This window comes from Lepidochelys kempii, chromosome 7 (assembly GCF_965140285.1).
Source record: "Lepidochelys kempii isolate rLepKem1 chromosome 7, rLepKem1.hap1, whole genome shotgun sequence".
NCBI classification, from domain to species: domain Eukaryota; kingdom Metazoa; phylum Chordata; order Testudines; family Cheloniidae; genus Lepidochelys; species Lepidochelys kempii.
This window is the reverse complement of record NC_136386.1, coordinates 15,193,557-15,214,838: the sequence shown is the minus strand read 5'-3', so window position 1 is coordinate 15,214,838 and position 21,282 is coordinate 15,193,557. Positions and strand designations below refer to the sequence as shown.

General features: G+C 42.9%; 2 protein-coding genes across 2 annotated transcripts in view; one reads left to right on the top strand and one right to left on the bottom strand.

Annotated features, from left to right (window-relative positions):
- SUMF1 (sulfatase modifying factor 1) overlaps positions 1-21,282 on the top strand; it is a 328,295-nt gene that overhangs the window by 305,773 nt on the left and 1,240 nt on the right. The gene's annotated exons all lie outside the window — the stretch shown is intronic.
- Positions 14,203-21,282, bottom strand: part of LRRN1 (leucine rich repeat neuronal 1) — a 58,338-nt gene continuing 51,258 nt past the window's right edge. Inside the window, exon 4 of the transcript XR_013636027.1 lies at positions 14,203-17,413. The gene's annotated coding sequence lies outside the window, so the exon portion shown is untranslated. The remainder of the gene's footprint in view (positions 17,414-21,282) is intronic.

The window sequence follows — 21,282 nt, the reverse complement described above, 5'->3', positions numbered from 1 at the left end:
AATGGGATTCCCTAACTGTGGTGGGGCCATAGATGGAACCCATATCCCTATCTTGGCACTGGAGCACCAAGCCAGCGAGTACATAAACCGCAAGGGGTACTTTTCAATAGTGCTGCAAGCTCTGGTGGATCACGAGGGACGTTTCACCAACATCAACATGGGATGGCCGGGAAAGGTTCATGACGCTCGCATCTTCAGGAACTCTGCTCTGTTTCAAAAGCTGCAGGAAGGGACTTTATTCCCAGACCAGAAAATAACTGTTGGGGATGTTGAACTGTCTATAGTTATCCTTGGGGACCCAGCCTACCCCTTAATGCCATGGCTCATGAAGCCGTACACAGGCAGCCTGGACAGTAGTCAGGAGCTGTTCAACTACAGGCTGAGCAAGTGCAGAATGGTGGTAGAATGTGCATTTGGACGTTTAAAGGCGCGCTGGTGCAGTTTACTGACTCGCTTAGACCTCAGCGAAACCAATATCCCCTCTGTTATTACTGCTTGCTGTGCGCTCCACAATATTTGTGAGAGTAAGGGGGAGACGTTTATGGTGGGGTGGGAGGTTGAGGCAAATCACCTGGCTGCTGGTTACGTGCAGCCAGACACCATGGCGGTTAGAAGAGCACAAGAGGGCGCGGTACGCATCAGAGAAGCTTTGAAAACTAGTTTCATGACTGGCCAGGCTATGGTGTGAAAGTTCTGTTTGTTTCTCCTTGATGAAACCCCTCGCCCCTTGGTTCACTCTACTTCCCTGTAAGCTAACCACCCTCCCCTCCTCCCTTTGATCACTGCTTGCAGAGGCAATAAAGTCATTGTTGCATTCTTTATTCATTCATCACACAAATAGGGGGATAAATACTAGGGTAGCCCAGGAGGGGTGGTGGAGGAGGGAAGGAAAATGCCACACAGCACTTTAAGCACAGCACTTTAAAAGTTTACAACTTTAAAATTTATTGAATGCCAGCCTTCTGGTTTTTGGGCAATCCTCTGTGGTGGAGTGGCTGGTTGGCCAGAGGCCCCCCCACCGCGTTCTTGGGCGTCCGGGTGAGGAGTCTATGGAACTTGGGGAGGAGGGTGACTGGTTACACAGGGGCTTTAGCGGCAGTCTGTGCTCCAGCTGCCTTTGCTGCAGCTCAACCATACACTGGAGCATATTGGTTTGATCCTCCAGCAGCCTCAGCATTGAATCCTGCCTCGTCTCATCACGCTGCCACCACATTTGAGCTTCAGCCCTATCTTCAGCCTGCCACCTCTCCTCCCAGTCATTTTGTACTTTCCTGCACTCTGACATTATTTGCCTCCATGCATTCGTCTGTGCTCTGAGTGTGGGAGGACAGTATGAGCTCAGAGAACATTTCATCACGAGTGTTTGTTTTTTTTTTCTTTCTAATCTTCACTAGCCTCTGGGAAGGAGAAGATCCTGTGATCATTGAAACACATGCAGCTGGTGGAGGAAAAAAAAGGGACAGCGGTATTTAAAAAAGACACATTTTATAAAACAGTGGCTACACTCTTTCAGGGTAATCCTTGCTGTTAACATTACACACATAGCACATGTGCTTTTGTTACAAGGTTGCATTTTGCCTCCCCCCACCGCGTGGCTAACAGTGGTGAGTGAACCCCTAAAATGGCATGCAGCTCATCATAGAAGCAGCATGTTTGGGGCTCTGACCCGGAGCGGCCGTTCACCTTTCTGGTAGGCTTGCCTCAGCTCCTTCAGTTTCACGCGGCACTGCTTCGGGTCCCTGTTATGGCCTCTGTCCTTTATGCCCTGGGAGATTTTGACAAAGGTTTTGGCATTTTGAAAACTGGAGCGGAGTTCTGATAGCACAGATTCCTCTCCCTATATAGCGATCAGATCCCGTACTTCCCGTTCAGTCCATGCTGGAGCTCTTTTGCGATTCTGGGACTCCATCATGGTCACCTCTGCTGATGAGCTCTGCATGGTCACCTGCAGCTTGCCACGCTGGCCAAACAGGAAATGAGATTCAAAAGTTCGCTGTTCTTTTCCTGTCTACCTGGCCAGTGCATCTGAGTTGAGAGTGCTGTCCAGAGCGGTCACAATGGAGCACTCTGGGATAGCTTCCGGAGGCCAATACCGTAGAATTGTGTCCACAGTACCCCAAATTTGACCCGGCAAGGCCGATTTAAGCGCTAATCCACTTGTCAGGGGTGAAGTAAGGAAATCGATTTTAAGAGCCCTTTAAGTCGAAAAAAAGGGCTTCGTGTGGACGGGTGCAGGTTTACATCGATTTAACGCTGCTAAATTCGACCTAAAGTCCTAGTGTAGACCAGGGTTTAGAGCATAAATTCCAAACAAGGGGTCCCTGAGAGAACCTGTCCAACTCTGCCCACGTAGACACTTGAGTGACAGGGAGAGGAAACAGGACAACAGTGACAGCTGATTGCGAACAATGTTGGAGGAACGTAATGTAGGGAAGGGGATAAGGCTGATTTAAGTGCTTTTTGGCCTAGGTGAAAAGAATCCTGAGCACCAGTGCACATTCAGCAGTGTGTGAAATGTGGCAGTAAGGATAAGCTCTGCTCAATAAACAGAAGCTCTAGTTTGGTATGACTGCAGAAATATGAAGGTCAAAGAAATTTTAAGATTGATTTTCCATGTAAGAGTAGCAGAATTATGGGGGAAAAAATTCCCTGTCTGAGTGAAATAGGCATGCCTTTTCCTATCAGATTTAATTTGTTGTAAGCAAAGTTTTTTTTTTTTTTTTAAAAAGTCACCCAGGGATAACAGTGTCCCTCTAATTACAGTAGTTTTGAGGTTTAAAAAAACCCCAGGCCTATGGGCTTGACAGCTTTCCTTTGAAATAGAGCAGCAGCAGAATTATAAAATCACTTCAGTAATGAAATCTGCATGCCTTTACCTATCAGATTTTATTACTTTGAAGGTGTAAAAGAATGAGGCCTAAAGGGGTGTGTGTGTCCCTTTAATTAAAACGTGATCTGAGAGTCTGTCGTAGTGATATGCCAAACCCAACTCACCCACATTAAACAAACATTGACGTGAGCCTCTCAATGCTTTTTTCCCTTTTCCTGTAGATCTTTTACGAGAGAAGTGTGTAGTGTGCTTGATTTGAAAGACAACAGGAAAACTTGCATGTAGACATATCAGCAGATAAATTGGATGTGCTGGTCTGAGTGAAAATGTGATAGTGACGCAGAAATAATGCCAATTTGCCAATTTCCATGGCAGGGTGCACTGTTAAAATTCATGTGGACACATGACAGACTAAGGGTTAGTTCTAAAGTTCTGTATAAGCCAGCAAAGTGGAGTGGACTAGCTTTACCTAATTTGGTTTATTATTATGTATCTCAATTAAAAGATGTGATCAACTGGGTTAACAATAAACAAACAAACAAACTCTAGGTAAAACTTGAACAAGAGTAGAACACATTATTTATAGTAATTCTTGGGTTACAAAGAAATTTAGGTCACTAAAAATTGTCACCCATTCAGCCAGATCATCTTAAGCTCTTTGGCCAAATTTTCTAAATTCCTATCTCTGCGGCCCTCTGCCTTAGCCACTTTCATTAATAAGCATGAATGTATCCTTAGGAAATATCAAAGTGTTTATTTGTTGTGGTAAAAGCTGAGATTACTCAGTTCAAACTGCTGTTCCTAGCCCTGATTTGAAATCATTACAGAGATATGTAATAATATAAACAATATAAAAATCCCACACTTTCATATTTACAAGTCAAACATTTTATTGTGAAATGTAGATATGACCTGGCTTTATTTAGACCTTTAACCACACTTGAGGAGTTGACCCAGGAGCAAGCTGGAACGAGGTTTAACTTCTAAGATTTATATAATTTTGGTTGAAAACTATCTTGATAAGAAAACAACTCAGATGAAAAGATGGGAGAGGGATTTGGAAGAATAAATTAGTCTAGATGAGTGGGCCTCTATATGGGAAAGATGATATACATTTTCAATTTATATTGCTCATATATTTTTAATATAAATTACTGTATAGGTAGAATATGACTTCAGTTAAATATGATGGATCTTTTGCTCCTAGGGAAGCCATCTGTTGGATGGGAAAGGGAACATATTTGCACATGTGATGTGTCTGGGAATTAGACCGTTTTGGGAGGAAATTATTAAAGAGGTTCCTCTTATGACAAAATGCCTGTTTCTGAGAGATCCCCAGACCAGCTTACTAAATGCTCTATTAAAGGATCCACACTTTAAACAGAATGACAAATTTATTTTTTATTGTTAGCAGCTAGACTCTATATTGCACATTTTTGGGAAAAATGTGACTCCTGTGGAACTGTTATTGTAAAATATGGTCTGTTCTTGTAGTGGAAAAGGTTTCACACCACATATAGACATAAGAGAAGCGCCAAAAAGAGAATAGGCATTCAGCAATTTGGTCACCCTTTCTCGTGCACTCAGAGGAAAAGGGCTCCGCAGTCAGCTAGCCAGAATCTTTGAATTTTATCCTGATCCTGAATAAGTGATGTACAATGTAGTATGTTAACGTTTTATTGCAAGTTTGCCTCATATAAATATATATTTTTAAAGTTAATATGCATTTAAGAGGTTCCTATTTCATTTCAATAACTTTTCCTCATTTATGGGTTTAAACGGTCATTTATAATTATTAATACGTTATATTATTAAAATGGATGTTCTTGTGTCTACTTCTAACCAAAGCCAGAATACTTGTAAAAATGCATTAAAGATATTATAATATTTGTCTTAAAAAATAAAATAAAAAAACCCTTTTCTGCTCCTTCATATGCACTCAGATGTCCCCTCACAGTTGGTGTGAGGTCTGTGCATACATGAGGACAAAATTTAATCCCATATGATCAAGATTGATCAATGGGCAAGCCTCAGATCAGAGGGTTGGGTTTCCTGCTGCTTACTTTCATCACAGAGGGGATTGTTTCTTCTTCATTCTGCTTGTACACATGTTGAAAAGCTTAGGCAGGCAGTTAGTAATGGAGATTCAGTATTTCCAACCCATTACGAATAATAAATTGAGCCCTCCTACTTCCCCACCCCCAAGTCATGAGATTAAAAAAACAAAGCAAAACAAAAAAAAAAACCTCATGATTTTTAAGCCATAATACATTTGGGGCTGTTTTGCCTTCTGTTTTTTGAGCCTTGAGTACTTAGGGTCACATGTCCAAGCTTTTCTCCACCACTTTGAAGGCTAAAAACTTACTTTTATTTTTTAAAGGAAATCAGAGATTTTTACATATTGGTATGACTCCAGGAGCTAAAGCTTTAAGCACATGTTGCCAAGACTCATCTTAAAACAGTGAGAGCTGGCAAAATTTATGTGTGAAACTCAATAAAATTCAAAACTATTAAAACAAACACCACCCCCCCACCCTGCCCCCAGGTGTAAGTGAGAACAGCCAGATCTGTAATTTACTGGCCTACTGTTGGGGTGCTCACTGGAGATGGAGTGGTTATGTTGTTAATGATGGCTCGGCATTAATGTAGCACACAATGTACGTGTGTATCACTGCTCTCTGGAATGCCACCGTTAGTCAAGTGTTTGTGATCGCAGGCCAGTGGGAGTCTTTGACAATGGACTTTGAGTCTGATTCATTAGTAGCTGATCATCAAAGGATGTAAGCCCTGTTACTATTGTACTGTACAAATGGTGATTTTTCTTTTAGCTTGAATGATCAAACTCTTTGATTTTTGGCATTACAGAGCCTGGGCTTTATATGTGCACCACAGTGTCTGTGTGTATGCATGCCATAGATTGTTTATGACCCGGCAGACAGAGGTGCCATCTTTCTGGATTCGTGTTGTACACACACATACTGAGGTGGTTCATACAAGTGATTCTTTAAACAAAAACAAAGTTACATTTTGAGAGGATGTGTTTAATATATGTAGATGGAATGCTCCATCGTTTATATGTTCATGAGCAGTAATATGTGAAAGGGAGGGCCACTTTCATACAGTGAATGTGAGAGTCACCGTATATACTCATGCCTCATATGTAAAGCATATGCTATCCATGTAGCCTTCACAATTACATATATATTTTTGTTCCATGTGAGTTTTATCTGGCATGGACCATGTGGCACTTTGTACATTTTTTCTGTGCAGAGTCAGATATTTTGATTGGATATTGCAGGTAATAGCCAAGTAAAGCTCGTAATTGGAAGATGGGCTTTTGCTACAGAAACTTTCACTTAGCCATCCTCCTTGTTGCAATTTTTCTTTCAATTTCTTTTAATGACTTTCTGCATTGTTGTGTGCATTCAAGTGCATATGAGTAGTTTTTTTAAGTCTTTTCTTTCACTCCCTTCTGAGCTGTGCACTGCTTGAGTATATTGAAGACAGTGGTCAATAGCACACAGAGCAAAAGAGAGAGGTTATGGAATTCAGGAACACATGCAAGGTTTTGTTGACAGCTGGGCACCTATCCAGAGCACCAAATTTAGAGTCTTTCCCCCATCAACCACTTTTGTTAATGACTAAGAGACCTTTGGCAGGAAAAATACAGCAATAGTTGTTCCAAATACCTGTCGCTTTATTGATCAGTTAAAAAAATAAGCAAGCTAGTCTAAAGCATAATAAAGGGTCTTGCTAAAATAAGATGATGATTGCTTCTCTATCTGTGTCAATAATTGAATTCAGGTCAAGGCCTCTCTCTCTCTTATCAGGCTGCTTCAGCTAACCCACTCTATTGTGAAGGGGAGATAATTTCAAACTGCTTTGGATAGAAATCGGAAAGTTCAAATGATGCTGACTGTACGTGCATGCTGGGAAATGAGATTGAAAGTAAATCGAAAAGAAACTGAGACCTTCAGGAGCTTGAGGCCTGCAGTGAATGGGGGGGGGGGGGAATAGAGACAAATGGGTTGCAGAGAGAGAAGTGTGTGCGCATGAGGAAGCAAACCTGGCAGCAGGGAAGGGAAATAGGCATCAGTAAGCTTGGCAACTTGCCCAGATGGGCAAGAGGTGGTAGTTGCTCAGTAAGTCAGCTCCTGTTCTCAGAAAAACTCCTACTATTAAGCCACAGATGCCTATGGTCTATAGGCATGTCCCTAGTGTTGCTGCGAAATGACTCTGTCTATGAGTCAGGCATTGCTAGATGACCGTTCTGTTGTTTGGGGGCCCTTACTCTAGGTGGAATTTTGCACTACATAAGTATGGCTATTCCTCCCACATAGATATTTTTGTGTGCAGAGTGGTGCTTGGGTGGCATTCAGTGGGAAGGACAACTTGAGGGAGAGATTGTGGCCTCTCTCGCTCCAGAGGTGTCAAAGTGAGGGAGGGTGCATGGAGCCTCATTGCCTCATTACACCGCTTTCTGCAGCTCTGATTGGCTGGGAACGGTGAACCGTGGCCACTGGGAGCTGTGGGCGGCCATGCCTGTGGACGGTCAATGTAAATAAACTGTCTCGCGGCCTGCCAGCGGATTACCCTGATGGGCTACATGCAGCCCGCGGGCCGCAGGTTGCCCACCATTGTTCTAGATTCATGTTGCCTACTGAAAGAAATGTAACTCATTATCTTTTTATAAGCTTTATTAAAACGCTTAAGCAAAAATAAAGTCAAATCTATCCCCAAAGCTAAGCCACTGTTACTAATATTAAATGAAAATAAGAATAAAGAGGTATAATGATCAAATCAATATTGAACCAAGGTCACATCAACCTGTTAGTTGTTGGATTAGAATAAACCATTAAATGAACTAAATAATTAAATATTTTAAATAATCAATCTTTATAAACTCTTCAGAAGATTCAGAGAAGGTGGCTGTCTGTGTGGTTATAAACACCCACTGAAGACTTCTACCAGTGTCAATCGAGGCTATAACTTAGAGCTAGTTAAATATCCTACTACTGAAACACAATTATTATCTAATATCTGAACCACAACCTTAGAGCCAATTATAAAGCTTCCAACTTCGAATTCTCTTCTTGTGTGGTTGCTAATCCTTTCCTCCCCAACCTCTGACAGAGATATAAATAATAGAAACTTTAAAAACATTATTGCTAGATCAATTGAAGCAAGTGAGAGTATGTCTATCTGAGATGGAATTGACACCTGTAGCTCCCGTGTAGATAAAACTGAAGTGTAAGACTGTAAACACAGGTGGATATAACAAATAGGCAGGGGGAACACAAGGAAACAACAGTGGTGAGCATAATAAGCAGAGGTCACCGCACACCAGCTTCCTAAGCATTGCGAGTTTTCTTGTGGGCAAAACCACAGAAGATAAATCTAAAGATGGATTTAAAGAGGGACAATGAGATGGCTCTATGGATGTTGATGGAGAGCTCCAGGTGAGAACTTGAGGATGCTGTTTGGAAAATTAAATTAGAAGCACTCTCTTCCTACTGGACGAGTGGAATTTGATTTTTCCTTCTTATTCAGGATTCCATCAGACTCTCTTTAACAAACAGCAATTTAGGCAGACTTTCTGGCAGCTCTCCAAAATCCAAAGCATTAATCTAATACAGTGCTGCAGTATTGACCATTTGAGATAAAGGCGGCCTGGCTTTGGCAGGTTTCCCTTTCAGCCTATCCGAATGATAATTCTTGAGGATGTCATTAGGCACCTTCTAATGATTTTTCTATGCTTAATTTGTTTCCTGTTGTGCTTTCCTGAACCACCATGACTATATTTCACATATAATTTTCTATAAATTAGTAATGCTGTTTTTCTTTAGTACAAGTATGTCAATAAACTAATTATTCAAAACAAAATGTAATTCAGTATATTTTTCTGGGCAAAATATGTATTCCATAGGCTTGCAAGAAATATGATCTCCCAGTTTGATTGGGTGAATAGAGCTGATGAATGTTGCTGTCAGTGTGTATTGCCAATTTGGATGTTAAACCTTACAGAAACCTGACACCATTGTGGAGCTATACATAATAATTATACTTGATGCCTGGACTTGGGTTTAAATGTCAGCATCTTAAACTTTTGATAAATGTGTGGGTAGACCATTTCTTAAAAATGTGTAAATGAAGTTTTAGGCTCTCCTGGATGTTTCCATTCCAATTCTCCCTTCCCCTTCTAATAGGCAGAACATCTGTGTTGATTTGTGCTCATTTTGGATTCCCCTATGCAAGTTATTCCTGAGAGGGAGCTCAGTGATCTGAGTGCATGAGTGTGCTTAGGGGCTGACAGTATATTGAAGAAGGGTCCTTAACAAACATACACACCATTCATCTTGGCCCCTTAAGTTTTGTCCTGAAATGTCTCCTTGATAGTGTGGAACACCCTGAAAGGGCTGAAAAATGTAAGCTGCAGGGGTTCTAGTTTTGGTAGCAATTAAATTAAGGGTCACCTGGTCTTGTGCCATTTTCAGTGTGACTTTACTTTACTTTTCTTCACTTCATCATGGTGATAGATTAGGGCAGGGTTTTTGGCCTGCCAGATGGAAGCTCATCATGGTCTCATGATTATACTTGCACTTTGTATTGTAATACAAAGAAAAGTTGAAGCACAGAGCATCAAGTAATTGCAGGATCTCCTCTGCATTTTGATTTGAGGCATTAAAATTCTGTTGGATTGGAACCCATTTCTGCCAAACATCCTTGTGGTTCAGGGGGTGACATAGGGTTGCCAACCCTCCAGGATTGTCCTGGAGACTCAAGGAATTAAAGATTAATCTTTAATGAAAGATTGTATCGTGTGAGGAAATCACCAGGAATTCATCCAACCAAAGTTGGCAACCCTAGTGGTGTAAGGTTGTCCAGTTTTGAAATGTCCCATGGGGCTTGGGTACAGTGGATTATATTTGACTCCTGGTCTTAGGTTTGGTCCTGGTTCTTCTTATAGTCCTTGAGGATTCCTTCCTTTCTAGAAATGATATATAATTTTTAGGATTTGTGAGTTCCTCTGCCCTTTCAATACAAAAGGCTTGATTTTTCTCATGTGTCTGGTTTTATGCTGGCATAAATTGACTTGATTTTCTGAGTCTTAGAGAAAAACTGGGCCCTATGCATTTCTCTTAGGGTTGGCCCATTTCTTTCTTTAGGTTGTGGTCTCACCGAATTAAGAAATTAGCATTATACAGAAATAAATCTCATTCTGTCATCTAATAAATAATATGCAGGATAAGCCTGAAGCTTCTCAAAAGAGAAGGACGAGGTGAAATGATGGAAATATCTCAGTTGTAGTTAAGTTTGTCCATGATTTATTACCACCGTTATTCAAACAACACTTCAGCCGTAAACAGGAAACAAAAAAGGGAGATAATTCTGTATTACTCACAAGACAAGAATAAAATACCTCTCCCCCCACATTACATTGAAAAAGGATGCTTCCAAGACATGTCTACACTGCTTTTTTTAGCATGCTACCACAAGTCTGTCTACCTGTGCTGGGAGGTTTAGCTGCAGTGTCAATATGCCCTTAGGTGCTACCATAATAGTAACAAGACTAGACCAGACTAGACTGTGGTCTGTCAAGTCTTCCCTACTTCTCTGGAGGCAGTGGGTCTAAATGGCTTTTAATTATATTTTCTTTGTCTCTCTCCTCCCTCCTCTCCTACTGCTCTTAGCCCTGGTCTATACTATGAATTTAAGTCGAATTTAGCAGCGTTAGATCGATTTAACCCTGAACTCGTCCACACAATGAAGCCATTTTTGTCGACTTAATGGGCTCTTAAAATCGATTTCTGTACTCCTCCCCGATGGGGGGATTAGTGCTGAAATCAACATCGCCTGGTCAAATTTGGGTTAATTCGACATTGGGTCCATTCGACATTGGTGAGGCCTCATCTAGAGTTACCGTGTCCAGTTTTGGGCCCCACAGTACAAGAAGGATGTGGAAAAATTGGAAAACGTCCAGCGGAGGGCAACAAAAATGATTAGGGGACTGGAACACATGACTTATGAGAAAAGGCTGAGGCAACTGGGATTGTTCAGTCTGTGGAAGAGAAGAATGAGAGGGGATTTGATAGCTGCTTTCAACTACCTGAAAGGGGGTTCCAAAGAGGATGGATCTAGACTGTTCTCAGTGGTAGCAGATGACAGAACAAGGAGTAACGGTCTCAAGTTGCAGTGAGGGAGGTTTAGGTTGGATGCTAGGAAAAACTTTTTCACTAGGAGGGTGGTGAAGCACTGGACTGTGTTACCTACAGAGGTGGTGGAATCGCCTTCCTTAGAGGTTTTTAAGGTCAGGCTTGACAAAGCCCTGGCTGGGATGATTTAATTGGGGATCGGTCCTGCTTTGAGCAGGGGGTTGGACTTGATGACCTCCTGAGGTCCCTTCCAACCCTGATATTCTATGATTCTATGGACACAATTCAATGGTATTGGCCTCCGGGAGCTATCCCACAGTGCTCCATTGTGACTGCTCTGGACAGCACTCTCAACTCAGATGCGCTGGCCAGGTAGACAGGAAAAGCCCCGTGAACTTTTGAATTTCATTTCCTGTTTGGCCAGCATGGCAAGCTGATCAGCACAGGTGACCATGCAGATCTCATCAGCAGAGGTGACCATGGAGTCCCAGAATTGCAAAAGAGCTCCAGCATGGACCGAACGCGAGGTATTGGATCTGGTCGCTGTATGGGGAGACAAATCTGTGCTATCAGAACTCTGTTCCAAAAGACGAAATGCCAAAATATTTGAAAAAATCTCCAAGGGCATGAAGGACAGAGGCTATAACAGGGACCTGCAGCAGTGCTGTGTGAAACTTAAGGCGCTCAGGCAAGCCTACCAAAAAACCCAAGAGGCAAATGCCCGCTCAGGGTTAGAGCCCTAGACATGCAGCCTCTATGATGAGCTGCATGCAATTTTAGGGGGTGCCCCTACAACTACCCCACACCTGTACGTGGACTCCTGCAAGAGAGTCTCACGCAACACGGATGAGGATTTTGGGGACGAGGAAGTAGCGCATACCAGGCAAGTGGAGAAACCGTTCTCCCTGACAGCCAGGAACTATTTATCACCCTGGAGACAGTACCCTCCCAACCTGGGCTCCCGGACCTTGAAGGCGGAGAAGGCACCTCTGGTGAGTGTTGTTAGGGGCTTATTCCTTCACCCACTTATTTCCCTGGTCCTTCTCGCATGAGCAGAGAGCAAAAATACCCAAAGTCCAAAGGTGCAAACAATTTGATGTTTACTGGGGTGAACTTCCAGCAAGCATGATTCCAGTTTCCTTCCTTAGTGCCCCCCTTCCTGGCTCTGACAGCACACAGCCTTACCTGTGTCCCTGTTCCCATTCCCCCCCCCTTAGCAAAACATGATTCCAATTTCCCCACCCCCATTCCCTGTTCCCATTCCTACCCCCCCTCCCCCGATTGACTGCAGACTATATCGTAAAACTTGAGTTCCGCTTAGCTATACCTTAACCAATGGTTTTACTGAAATTTAACTAACCAATCCTAACATATTGTAACATGATTATTTAACCAATTATATCCTACCACCTTAATTAGTTTACACCCAGCAAAATTAATTATACAGCAGACAGGAACAATCACAGAACCAGACAGAGATTATACAGACAAACAATAGGGAAATGGGGACTACAATGATAGAACAACACAGAAATGAGGATTTCACATCCCAGTTATTGATAAGTGAGGTTTTGCCAGACAGAATGCTATCAAACTAAGTTTCCTTTTACATTTTCTAGGCACTTCCCTTTCTCTGGAGGTGATAGGCATGATCAGGACAGGAGTGTATTCCTAACAGCCCAATAGCACCTTCTTTCAATGTGACTAGTTTGGAATGTGAGGATGTGACCGGTTGCTTCCCAGCTTATGGCTGCCTCTGCTGCTTAGCCAAAGATCTTAGCCTAAGAACAGGGCCTCAGACTGTCACAGTAAGAGAAGGCCCTTACACCAGCAGACAGTGATTTTGATTCTTTTTTATACCTTTTATAACTAGCTAAGTGATAAGAATACATCTAAATTCTTAGAGTATAAGCCTTTACAGACAGGCCTGAATATCTATATGCTAACAAATGTACCTTTGTAAATATAATACACGGTTTAAAAGCAAGCGTGTTTAATGATTAATCTGCCCTGAAGACTTGGAATGCATTCGCGGCCAGTACAGCTACTGAAAAGTCTGTTAACATGTCTGGGGATGGAGCGGAAATCCTCCGTAGACATCTCAATGAAGCTGTCCTGGAGGGACTCGCAAAGCCTTTGCAATAGGTTTCTGGGGAGAGCAGCCTTATTGCATCTTCCATGGTAGGACACTTTACCACGCCAGGCCAGCAGCACATAGTCTGGAATCATTGCATAAGAAAGCATGGCAGTGTGTGTCACTGTGTTTGCTGGCATTCAAGCAACATCCGTTCTTTATCTCTCTGTTATCCTCAGGAGAGTGATATCATTCATGGTCACCTGGTTGAAATAGGGGAATTTTATTAAGGGGACATTCAGAGGTGGCCATTCCTGCTGGGCTGTTTGCATGTGGCTGATAAGAAATCATCCCCGCTATTAGCCACACGGGGCGATCGCCCCAGAGAATTGGGTGTGTGTGGGGGGGTTATTTGGGTTTGTGCTGCATGTTAACCCAAAAACATTAGCCCCTCCTTTTAAATGGCCAATGTGTCTTTTTCAATTTTAATCTCCCTTTTTTTCCTCCCACAGCTGCAAATGTTTCAATGCGGTGACTAGCATCTCCATCCCAGAGGCTAGCACAGATAAGAAGGTGAAAAAAACACACTCACAATGAAATGTTCTCTGAGCTCATGCATTCCACACAAACTGAAAGAGCCCAGCAGAATGCAGGGAGGCAGACAATGGCAGAGTCCAGGAAAGCACAAAATGAACGCGAGGACAGGAGGGACGTATGAGAGGAGAGGTGGCGGCAGCAACAGGAGAGGTGGTGGCAGCGTGATGAGAGGAGGCAGGATGCAATGCTGCGGCTACTGGAGGATCAAATTGATATGCTCCAGCATATGGTTGAGGTGCAGGAAAGGCACAGACCACCACCGAAGCCCCTGTGTAACCAACCGTCGTCCTCCCCAAGTTCCATAGCCTCCTCACCCAGATGCCCAAGAACACGGGGGGGTGGGGGCCCTCCAGGCTCCCAACCACTCCACCCCAGAGGACTGCCCAAGCAACAGAAGGCTGGCATTCAATAAGTTTTGAAGAGCAGTGTGGCCTTGTCCTCCCATCCTCCTCCACCCCACCCAGTGATTCCCTCCTCCTCCACACCTCCTGGGCTACCGTGGCAGTTATCCCTCTATTTGTGTGACAAATTAATAAAGAATGCATGAATTTGAAACAACAGTGACTTTATTGCCTCTGCAAGTGGTGATTGAAGTAGGGAGGGGAGGGCGGTTGGCTTACAGGGAAGTAGAATGAATCAAGGGGGCGGGTTTACATCAAGGAGAGAAAAACAGAACTGTCACACTATAGCCTGGTCAGTCGTGAAACTGGTTTTCAAAGCCTCTCTGATGCGCAGCGTGCCCTGCTGTGCTCTTCTCACCGCCCTGGTGTCTGGCTGCATGTAATCAGCAGCCAGGCGATTTGCCTCAACTTCCCACCCCACCATAAATGTCTCCCTCTTACACTCACAGATATTGTGGAGCACACAGCAAACAGTAATAATAATATGTTTCAGATTAGCAGCCATGTTAGTCTGTATTCACAAAAAGAAAAGGAGTACTTGTGGCACCTTAGACTAACAAAGTTATTTGAGCATAAACTTTCGTGAGCTACAGCTCACTTCATTGGATGCATTCAGTGGAAAATACAGTGGGGAGATTTATATACATAGAGAACATGAAACAATGGGTGTTACCATACGCACTGTAACAAGAGTGATCACTTAACGTGAGCTATTAATATTGGTTTCACTGAGGCCTAACCAAGTCAGTAAACTGCGCCAGCATGCTTTTAAACGTCCAAATGCACACTCTACCACCATTCTGCACTTGCTCAGCCTATAGTTGAACAGCTCCTGACTACTGTCCAGGGTGCCTGTGTATAGCTTCATGAGCCATGGCATTAAGGGGTAGGCTGGGTCCCCAAGGATAACTATTGGCATTTCAACATCCCCAACAGTTATTTTCTGATCTGGAAAGTAAGTCCCTTGCTGCAACTGTTCACACAGACCAGAGTTCCTGAAGATGCAAGCGTCATGTACCTTTCTCAGCCATCCCATGTTGATGTTGGTGAAACGTCCCTTGTGATCCACAAGTGCTTGCAGCACCATTGAAAAGTACCCCTTGCGGTTTACGTACTGGCTGCTTTGGTGATCCGGTCCCAAGATAGGGATATGTGTTCCATCTATCACCCCACCACAATTGGGGAATCCCATTGCAGCAGAGCCATCCACTATGACCTGCACATTTCCCAGAGTCACTATCCTTGATAGCAGCAGCTCAGTGATTGCATTAGCTACTTGGATCACAGCAGCCTTCACAGTCGATTTGCCCACTCCAAATTGATTCCCGACTGACCAGTAGGTGTCTGGCATTGCAAGCTTCCAGAGGGCTATCGCCACTCGCTTGTGAACTGTGAGGGCTGCTCTCATCCTGGTATTCTTGCGCTTCAGGGAAGGGGAAAGCAAATCACAAAGTTCCATGAAAGTGCCCTTACACATGCAAAAGTTTCGCAGCCACTGGGAATCATTCCAGACCCGCAACACTATGCGGTCCCACCAGTCTGTGCTTGTTTCCTGGGCCCAGAATCAGCATTCCATGGCATGAATCTGCCCCATTGCCACCAGGGTGGCCAAATTGCCGGGGCCCATGGTTTGAGAGAAGTCTGTGTCCATGTCCTCGTCACTCTTTGTCACCGTGCTGCCATCACCTCATCTCCTGCTTTTGCAGGTTCTAGTTCTGCATATCCTGCATGATGATGTGCGAGGTGTTTACAATGCTCAAAACTGCCACGGTGATCTGAGCGGTCTCCAAGCTTGCTGTGGTATGGTGTCTGCAGGAGAGCAGAGTTGCAGGGGAAGTGGTGGTTGGATGACTAGTTTTGCAGACCTACTGCACCGTCTGCTGCCAGGACACAACAGCTGAGTGGGCTGCATGCTTGCCGTGGTATGGCGAGACAAGAGCAGCTGAGCAGAGTTGCAGTGGAAGCGGCCCTGCGAAACCAGCTGGAGAGCAGAGTGGCAGTGGAAACGGTGGATGATGACGGTCATATAGAGGACCTGTGAGGTGGATTCATAGCATCAGGAGAGCAGAGTGGCAGCAGAAGTGGTTGTTTGATGATGACGGTTTGCAGACCTATTGCACCGTCTGCTGAAAGCAGTATGGTGCCCGCACGGAAAAAAGGCGCAAAACGATTGTCTGCCATTGCTTTCACGGAGGGAGGGGCAACTGATGACACATACCCAAAACCACCCGCGACAATGTTTTTGCCCCATCAGGCATTGGGAGCTTAACCCAGAATACCTAATGGGCGGCGGAGACTGTGGGAACAGTGGGATAGCTACCCACAGTGCAATGCTCCGAAAGTCAATGCTAGCCTTGGTACTGTGGATGCACCCCACCGACTAATATGCTTAGTGGGGATACACACAATCTACTGTGTAAAATCGTTCTAAAAAATCGACTTCTATAAATTCGACGTAATTTTGTAGAGTAGACATACCCTTAGAATAATAGAAATGTTGGGCTGGAGGGGAACTTGATGGGTCATCCAGTCTCCTGTTCTGTGGCAAGGCCGTGTATAGCTAGACCATCCCTGACAGGTGTTTGTCTCACCTGTTCTTAAAATCCTCCAGTGATAAGGATTCCACAACCTTCCCTGGAAGTCTATTCAGGAGCTTAACTATCCTTCAGTTAGAAACCTTGTTTCCCAATGTCTAACTTAAATCTTCCTTCCTGCAGATTAAGCCCATTACTTATCCTACCTTCAGTGGACCTGGAGGATAATTGATCACTGTCCTCTTTATACTGCCTTTAACGTATTTGAAGAGTGTTGCCAGTTTTGTTTTCTCAGGACTAAACAGGCTCATTCTTTTTTTACCTTTCCTTATAGGTCAGGTTTTCTAAACCTTTTATTGTTTTTGTTGTTTTCCTGTGGAATCTCTCCAATTTGTTCACATCTTTCTTATAATGGGGCACCCAGAATTGGACACAGCACGCCAGCTGTGGCCTCGCCTGTGCCTAGTAGAGAGGGACAGTTACCGCCCGTGTCTTACAAAGGACACTCCTGTTAATATATCCAGAATGATATTCACCTTTTTCTCAACTTCATCACATTATTGATTCAAATTCAATTTGTGGCCAATTCTAACCCCCAGGTCCTTTTCAGCAATACTACGGCCGAGCAAGTTATTCCCCATTTTGTAGTTGCGCATTTGATTTTTCTTTCCTAAGTGAAGGACTTTGCACTTGTCTTGTTGAATACAGACCAATTCTCCAGCTTGTCAAGATCATTCTGAATGCTCATCCTGTCCTCCAAAGTGCTTCTTCTCTCTCCCTTGTTGCCTTCTTCTTTCCTCTTTCTCTGCTATTTTTAATTGCAGCTTGGGGAAAGAAAGACAAAGAAATGAATGTAACACTTCATTCTGAAAGCTGGAAGATTTGTGGTCATTCTGATACCCTCTTGAGATGAGTTATTGAGCCTAGGCCCTGGTGCCAAAACAGCCCATTTTCTCGTTCTCATGAGGCTCCAACCTTGAGGTTCACAGTTGCATAGTCTGTGAGTAACCTAGTCTTTGATGAAGGGGTGCATTATGACTAGACCTGTACAAATAATTTGGTTTGGTGACTGAACTGAAAAATTGCTATTAAAAAAAGGATGGGGCGGAAGTTAATTGTAGGTTGACCAGAAATGAAAATTTTTCAAATTTAGTGGCAAAATACAAATCGAAACCCTTTTGTTTCAGGTAAAATGAAATGTTTTGTTTGACTGAAAATTAAACATTGTTTTGTTTGAGATTTTTTTTTTTACCCTTTTAAAAATAAAATGGAAGTAGCATTCTAAATGAAAAGTAATTTCAGATTGACCAATTCAAACATTTTGTTTAAAAATGTCAACTTTTTCAGAAATATCTGTTTTTTCTTTTCCTTTTTTCAGCCAAAATGATTTTATTTTTATTATGGTCGACCTGAATATGGAAAAAAGCATTGTCCAAATTTTTTTGCCCAAATCTAGTTGTGACAGAAGATTGGTCTGTCTGAAGTATCTCGGGTTAATTTCGGGGGGGGACCTTGAAGCTTAACACCAAAACCTTGAATCTGACCCGTTGTTTTATGGGAAGCAAGTATAAGTGGAGCATCAGGTGATATATCATCGGACGCTGCTGTTGTGGGTTTAAATGTACTGTGCTCAGCTCTTTTGTAGCTGCCTGACTTTCTGTTACTATGTGCATGATGATAAATGACACTGCCAATGGCGAAACTGCTTCTACACTTGAAATGCAGCAAAACCCTATTTTACTGGTGACATTTTCTGCCATTTCAAGTGTTCTCTGTTGTTAAAATGTTACAAATGCATGGTTTTGCATTTAGATTAAGATGCCAATTAACTGGTAAAAAATATTTCTCTTTGCAATATACAATTTTGTCAGTCTTTTTTCATCCTGTGGGGGGGGGGGGGGAATCTCTCAAAAGAGAGTCAGTCAGTATATGCACTAGGTTTAACTTGCACAAATATGTGAATACAACTAGGAATCCCAACCCTCCATGTATAAAAATGTTTAGAATAAGTTTTTGGACTTTATTGACACACGGGACGGAAGAATGTGCCTTGGGCTCAGAAATGCTGAATAGGTCAAAGTCATAATGGCTCCTTAGTTACTCATCTAATGCTTATAGTTTTACAGCTTATTACTGTAATCCCTGTTTTTAGCCCTTGCTGAGCACATTATGGACACTTGTAAGGTGTGTAGAGTAGAGGACAGAGCTGAACAAAAAATTGCAACTACTTTATTTCGTGACTTGGCTTCTCTTTCTGTTTGCAAAATATCCACATGAACAAAGCATGAGCTCTTCGAATTCATCCATTACTGGATTTTATTCAATGAAAATCTTTTAAAATTATTTGGCTCTGGATTGTCTGGAATTTGAGCTGTGTTGCTTAGTAGTAATTGATCAGCTAAACCACATGATATCATTTCTATTCCCTGACAGAGTGAGTGTGCAAGTGGAACCCACTGGTGTGTGTGTTACGGATCCCCCCTATGCCTGATCTGAAGGGGATATGAATTGTTACAGTCATGGTTCTTCAGCTCAAACTGAAGCAGCTTGTGCTTTTAGCTCTGGAGGTGTCTGGTCCAGCTCCCAATTGCTGGCCAAGCTGGCAGATATCACACAAACACTTGTGGCAAACAAATATTTGTGTGGAAATTTGGCTATTACAAATTATGGTACATGGGTATAAATCCTCCCTTCCCATAGAAAAGTACTTGGGAAGGTAAAAGGAGGCAGCTGGAGGAGTTTTGTTGGTTTCTGCTTTGATCCAACCCAGAAATCAGAGGGCTTCCACAGGGAAGAGGGAACACGTATTGAAGCCTCCTTTCTCCATTCTCTCTGTTTTCCATTCCTTTGCTCTGCTCTGTGCCATGTCGTGGAGGGACCATCTTGCATACGGTCAAGAACTGAAATATACACTGCTATTTGTACAAAGTGTTGCAATATCAGGAGCTTCCATGTTTGTTACATTCACACAAGGTTCAAAATAGTGGGCTCCAAACAGAGAGGCAGCTCATTGTGTGCACTATTCTCTTTTTCCTAAAATACAATATTTTGTGCTATTTTTCTTACCTTATCAAACATTCAGTCCCCATTAAATGCAAAACAAGCTTTACACATTGCAAGACAGTACATAAGGCATCCAATAACTGTACAGTTAGAAGTTAAATTTACAATCCATGCTAATCAGTTTTATTAGTGGTTACTGCCAACCCCCTCTCTCCCTATTTATGGGTTGTTTGCTGAATAGGTTGCTCAGTGTGACCATGATATTGGCTTCCTCACCTGTTTAGAATTTTGGAAGATGAGGGGGTGCATTGAATTATTTTATTAGCCTTTCACCAATGGACGCCAGATTTTTCATCTTGTGTTTTTGCAATGGAGCGTGAGTTTGGGGGAGGCTTTGTGGTCTCTGTTCGTTCTGAAGCCAATAAATGGTACAGTAGAGCTGGCAGCTTTCATTAAGGAAGCACAAAGGCTAGGAGTGGTGCAGATCAAGATTGAGAGGCCTGGCTACAGTTTTGTGAGGAAGCATACGAAGCACCTAAACCTTTTCCCATTTAAAAAAAAAATACTAGCTTACTATCCAATTTGCACCTTTCAAGAAGAATATCGTACTAAGGGGATATTTCCTATGACTGCCAGGTAAATAATTTTCCACTGAGAATGCCCATTGCAGGGAATGATGGAGACAATTGGATTTATTGGCACTACAGAATTGTATTAAATAAATGTTAATTTGGGGAAGGGTCTTGATGTTCCAATCTGGAAGTGAAGAAGGGGAAAATGAGGGAGAACCACAGAGCAGTATTATCCAAAAGTAGTTATTGTCCCCCTTGTTGGCCCCTATGTTACTCACATTTAAGTCAATAGGAGTTTTGGCAGAGACTTCAGTGTAAGCCAGTTATCTATGTGCTGTAACTTATTTCATATTGTTAACAGTCCAACTCATTCTCCAAGGTCCCAGTCCTGGGGATCATGAATGTTCTGAATGGGGATATGCATTTTACCTACACCGTATTTCCTCCTCTTCCTTTTACATCAAGGGTGAATCTATAATTTGCAGGAGCACCAACTGCTGTCTCTGAAAGCTGCCTGCCTCCTGATTGTGGTGTATTCCATTATGCAACAGGATTGTAATAAAAACCCAGCCGCAGCTTAAATGGCTGAACCAACACATTGTACCTCTACATTCAGTCCCGCTTCCACTCCCTACTGTGTACATGGTACAGTTGCATTAAAGTACTTGACCTCATGTATACTGTATGCATGTATACTCATGTATACTGTATGCAGTGTAGTTGTAGCCATGTCAGTCCCAGGATATTAGTGAGACAAGGTGCGTGAGGTTGTTTTCCCAGACCTGAGGAAGAGCTTCTGGGTGGCTCAAAAGCTTGTCTCTCTCATCAACAGAAGTTGGTCCAATAAAAGATATTATCTCACCCACTTTGTCTCTCTAGTCTCCAGTACAGCAGCCAGAATGAGTTGCCTTTGCAAACCAGTTGCTATGAAGAACTCGGAACATACCCATCCATTCTCTGGGGCTCAGGGAATTGCTTTCATCATGGGCTAGGTACCAGAGTCTGATGGCTCTTGTCCAAAGTTCAAGGGCAATTACTCCCTGTCTGAGTGATTTAGCTGGTGAAATGTGAAAATCTCTATTTGGGCTCACTCCATCTTACCGCTTCTTGGTTTTAGG